The sequence below is a fragment of the Cyprinodon tularosa genome, unplaced genomic scaffold (assembly GCF_016077235.1).
Source record: "Cyprinodon tularosa strain WSP-4 unplaced genomic scaffold, ASM1607723v1 ctg123, whole genome shotgun sequence".
Lineage (NCBI taxonomy): Eukaryota > Metazoa > Chordata > Actinopteri > Cyprinodontiformes > Cyprinodontidae > Cyprinodon > Cyprinodon tularosa.
Window position 1 is genome coordinate 1,069,370 of NW_024038037.1, and position 5,509 is coordinate 1,074,878.

At 40.5% G+C, this 5,509-nt stretch overlaps 1 protein-coding gene across 1 annotated transcript in view; it reads right to left on the reverse strand.

Moving 5' to 3' along the window:
* The window catches only part of LOC119777371 (titin-like), a 214,274-nt gene extending 211,502 nt beyond the window's left edge, over nt 1-2,772 (reverse strand). The window contains exon 1 of the mRNA XM_038276228.1: nt 2,536-2,772. The gene's annotated coding sequence lies outside the window, so the exon portion shown is untranslated. The remainder of the gene's footprint in view (nt 1-2,535) is intronic.
* Between the last annotated feature and the right edge of the window lie 2,737 nt (nt 2,773-5,509).

A 5,509-nucleotide genomic window follows, 5' to 3' on the forward strand; every position in this document is an offset into this window, starting at 1 on the left:
GCCCATTACGCTCGAAAGTAACTACGGCAAGTTGAGAGAGATGAACTGAGACGGTACTGAACAATAGATGGCAGTATTATGCCTGAAAAGCGTTTAGTCTGCCTGAAACCAAAGAAGAAGAAGAAGCAGGTATACGGCGCTTCAGTAACAAGAAAGGTAAACAAGGCGGCAGGCGTGAGTGACTTTGCAAACTGTTTGGCCAAACATCAGACGAATGGAGGATCATGCCTACTCTGTATCACAACGAAAAGCGGCGGACACCGAACCCCCGTCATCTAAGAAGCGGAAACACGACGAGAATAAACGCAAGCGTGACAAAAAACGCGGATCAACATTGGCACGGCATTTACACGATGGAAGTCACTGATGGAGGAAAAAGGTTTTCAAAGTGACGCTCAAGTCGCCAGTTTTCTGTTGGACAGGTAATTAATCCTACACACACAATTGTCTTTTTATACACGTAATACCCCACCCCCACATCCCGTTTCAACCAAACTATTGTCAAGATGTCTGGTAGCATTACCTAGATAAGGCCACAGCTTCATAAAATTACCACAGCTGATAGTGGCGTGTGTGAGTGTGAGAGAGACAGATATATGAAGCTGCATATTAGCGAGCTACGGATATATACCTCGGTTACTTCTCTCCGGCTCCTTTGGAGATCTTCAAGCCTTTCCTCCACTGCTGTAGGCACCTCTCCCTCGGCTGGCCCTAGCTGCACGCCCACCCCGGCCTCTCTGCCCTCTTCCTCTCCCTCTTCCTCGCCTTGTAACCCCCGTGCCACAAACAAGACTTAGACTCTGTAAACGGGGAATATATATTCTTCCAGCGAACACAATCTCGCTGTTAAACTAATGACTACAATTACTTCGTCTGTTTATATCACCATGCAAAGCAGCTCACCAAAACGTCACAACGATGTAGAAAAAATAACGGGTATATTTATTATCTAAAGTCTACATGAAATCTATACCCTACACAGACTAATGAAATACTATCTGTAAAATTATCTATGTAAACAAACCTCATCACTTGAGAAAGTAGGTGATGCGGACGTCGTGGAAGACATTTTGTCCCGTAACGCTCGCCGTACTGTTGGGGGGGAGAAGCGGTGGGGGGGGGGGGATGTTCATGTTGCTGCAGTCTGCAGTCTGAGCGCTAAATGTCGCTGAAAATTACACACTGTAGCTTTAAGTTTGATGTGTAAACAGAAACATTTTATAGATGCGCTGCCCCCTACAGGCAGATTCAGCTCATTACCAGTTATTTCCCTGAACGGATCACACTACAAAAATGATCTATAAGTTAAAAAAAAATCCTAAGTAAGTGTACTTACGTTTACTTTGAGTATATAAATAAAATGATTTACCAATGGAATGACTATTTTTACTCCTAGAATAAGATAATGAGATAAAATGCTCCTAACATAAGACAATGCAAATGTTATTTCTTATTTTAAATGTAAAATGTCTACTTCCATTGGCAACATGTCTCACTTAACCTCTCAATTCAAGACAAAATAAACTTAAAAAATAAACTTATTTTAAGACAAAATTACCTATTTAGATTTCTATTTTTTGCAGATCTGATTTATAAACAGGGAAACATTCGGTTCACCACATCCTGCTCAATCTCAGCTTCTAATCTCTATTATTGGGATAAACACCAAAAAGGGACATTTAAACACAGCAACAAATTAAATATATAGAAGTTATTTTTTTTAAATAAGAGTATTTTCCTTAGGTTGAGCAGGAAAGTGAGACAATGTCTCATTTTAAGTGAATAATATCTGATTATCTTATTTTAAAGGGAAAACTTTCTCATTGTGTTGGCAGTTAATCAGATTTATTTGCTAAAATTATTATAATATGATTATTTTTAGATGAGTTTTTGCAGTAAAGTTAAAGTAGTGTTTTTTGTTTTTTAATGAATGTAACTTTCTGTTATAAAGAAACTAAATCAGAACCATCAGATTGGGAGAAAAGCTCAGAGCAGCAGGTTTCAGTTTCTCTCTACGTTCATTCAGAAGAAATAAACTTCAGACTTTCCTCTGAAAACAAAAGAACGCAGAGCGAAGTTTGATGATAAACCGAGTAAAAAATAAAATTATTATTTTCTTTTAATGAAGCCAGAATCATGAGCTGAGTCTAAATCCCAGAGCGGCTCAGTCATAAACTCTGATCATCAGAAGGACTCCTGCAGCTGCTGCTTTCCAAAATAAGAGCCTCAGAGAGGTGTTGCTGCTGTCAATCAGCCCACAGCCCTGAGGGGGGGGCTGTTAGTTAACACAGGGCAGCTATAAATAGCCCCCCCCAGCCCCCGGTTTGACGGACAGTCACCATGTGGGGCGCATATCTGAGAGCTGATAGCCCTGCTGCTGATTCCCTTAAAAAGCCATGCGCCGGTGGGGGGGCGGCAGCTATTCTGGGAGGTCCGCATCACCTTCAGCACAAACTCACTAAAAGGTTCTGGACCCTGAAAACCCAAAATCAGGACCCGGGTCCGTTTCGGTCGCCAACAATCAGAACCACTCACCTGTCAGCACAAGGATGCCTGGGGGGCCCTCAGCGGGGCGGGGGGGGGCAGCAAATCTAAAACCTTTATCCAGAAACAGTCAGAAAGTCCAGAAGAGCAGCCGAGCGGCGCAGGAAGCCCTCAGTAGAAAACAAAACTACAGGCGGGCGCCGTGTAGTTCTGTTCGTCCTCCTGACAGCAGTCCCTCCAGCCGAGGCGTCCAGGCCGGGAACGCTGACTCTGCTCAGGGCGTCCCACCGCCCGCCGGGGGCTTTATACGCCCCTGACATCACCATGGGAGGGGGCCTCTGATTGGTCGGTCCTGGGCTGATCCTGGGAGGGATGATAGGCGGACACTTTATACCGGTCATCACAGCTGCTGCGCAGGAATCAAGAAATCTGTTCAGGAAGAAACGAGTTCAGAACAATCAGAGTGAGGAAGAGGAGGAGGGATTTCAACTACAGACCAGCAGGCAGGAAAGCAGACATGTTGGGAGGAGGGGTCAGTTTTCCTGAAGGCTCCTCATTGATAATGTCAGTAGAAACACATTTTTATGGCGTCAATCTGAACATGTGGAAACTTTAACTTCTGTCCATCATTGGAGGTGAAACAGCTCCTGTCAGTCAGACTGGATCCAGCAGGTCTATAAACATCAGCCGCCTGGAATCTGTCCACATGTCTCAGTCCCATTCAGGTCTGGACTTTGACTAGGCCACTCTAACTCCAGCCTGCAATCTGTCCAAGTTTCTCAGTCTGATTCAGGTCTGGACTTTGACTAGGCCACTCCAACTCCAGCACACTCCATGTTAGCTTCCCTCCGTGTGTCTGGCTGCTTCATCCTGCTGGAAGGAGAAGCTCTGCTCCAGTCTGTCCCATCATCCCACAGCATGACACTGCCACCACCATGCAGGCCAGCTTGGAGTGGACAAAGCTCCTAAATGATTTTTTGTGGCAAAGAAATGAATATATTGCTCTAATGGTGGACCCCCCCATGGTCTCTACAGGATGACACACATCTCTGCTTTATGTCCCCAGAGAAAATGACTCAGGATTTTAATAACAGAACAGAAAACCTCTGGAGGATCTGAAAATCTATATATTAAAACCACCTGCCTCTAGGACAGACTAGATTTTATTTAAAATAAGTCATTAATTTAGCGATCTGCTGTCCTTTGGGGATCATTCAGTCGTCCTATATTAGTACATGCGTTTGTACATATCTGTGCATCTGAACAAATGAGGATGTTGCAAAACTTAATGTTAGTTTTAGTTTTTCCCCGTTTTTTTAATCATTATTATTTTTTAACTAGTTACTTTAGTTTTTTGTACTTTGAAATTAAAAAATGAATAGAAATAGTATAGAAAGTGGCAAAAGCTCTAATTTTAAAAGAGATTTATATATAAAACAGACAGTAAATAAAACATTTACGCCGTAAACTTGGGAATAAATTCTTATTAGATTTGTTTCTGGCGTAAAATACGTTTTAATAAAACAAATAAGTAAATTTATATATAAATTTGCTAAAAAGCAACTGACTGAGGAACAAACAAATCAAAGGAGGCAGATTATTCTCTCTTGTGTCTCTTTGTGTTTCAGGGTGATTAATAATTGAACTATTTTATTTGGTGAATCCAGCTGGTCTCTGATTGGTTCCTAATGAGATAAAGGTGCAGTCTGTTACTGTCCTATTCTAGAATAAAACAATAAATAATTAAACTTAATTTTATTTATAACTGTGTAAAGGTGATTTCCCAGCAGTGACTAAAGTTTGTCTACCTTGTTGCTGTCAGTCATTAATGAACATTTAACCGCCTTCGCTTTGAAAGCGTTAAATATTTTGTGGACATTTATGAAAAATGTTTATAAATCAAAACGTCCTTTTAGATTCAGTTTTGTTTTATTTTGTAGACAGAATCTATCTAAATACGATCTATTCATTTTATATTTGGAATTGTTTTGATGATTTTGGTCAATTTTAGATTAATTAAGAAGATTAGGATCTAATGGAGGGAAGATGTTCTGCAAATATTTGGGTGTTTTTGGACTGAAGGTAAATATATTTTTCACCACTTTTGATTATTTAATTTTTTTAGGCTGTAACAGAATAGAATAAAACAGAAAATCCCTTTATTGACCCAAAATGGGTCAATTCTGGCGTTGAAGCAGCAAAAAGATTCTAGAAAAAAAAAAAGTTCACAAATATGGACTTTAGAAAAATGTATCAGAATAAGACAATAGTGAAAAGTTAAAACAGCAGATTAACTTTAGCTTCTATAGAAGCTTTAAAATGTTTTTATCTATATTCTGTCGTTTTTTTTTTTTTCTATTTATTTATTTCTTTTTGTGCTTAAAATAACATTTATCCAAGTCAGAAGTGCGTGTTTGTAACTGCACCTGTGTCCACCAACGGCCTTCAGGAAAATGTTGGATTTTCTGAAAACGGCCGCGAGGAAAATTATCTGTAACTTTCTAGAAGTTTAACTTCATCAGGGGCTAAAAGCAGAACTAGCCTGCTAAGCTAAGCTAACAGTTAGACATTTCCGTTACTCAATAATTCATTAAAACCAAACATATTACCGTATAGAGGCGTTGGTGTATGGCAAGCCGAGCGCACTGTGAGTTTTGTCAGTTTTTTTTCTCGGTGGATTTAGGTTAAAGAACTGCTCCCCCTGCTGGTTGACAGCAGAAATGCAGGAGCCAAACGGTTTCCTTGGAAACCCTGAGATCCAGTAATACCTGGAAGGTAGATTCATTGTAGGAGCAAAAATAAAATCAGTTGATGAAAGTTTTGACTTTAAGGGAAACAGATTCGCTCTGCGATGGTTTAATGGTGGGTTCTGGGTGACGTCTACCAATGGGGGGCGGCCATATTGCCTCCATCCACCGGTTAGCTTCTGATATCTTAGCAATAGAGAGAACTGAACAGAAGAAACCTTAAAATAATAAACAGGTTTCTGTTGTTAGAGGCAGGGAGCACAAACATGAAAGCCATT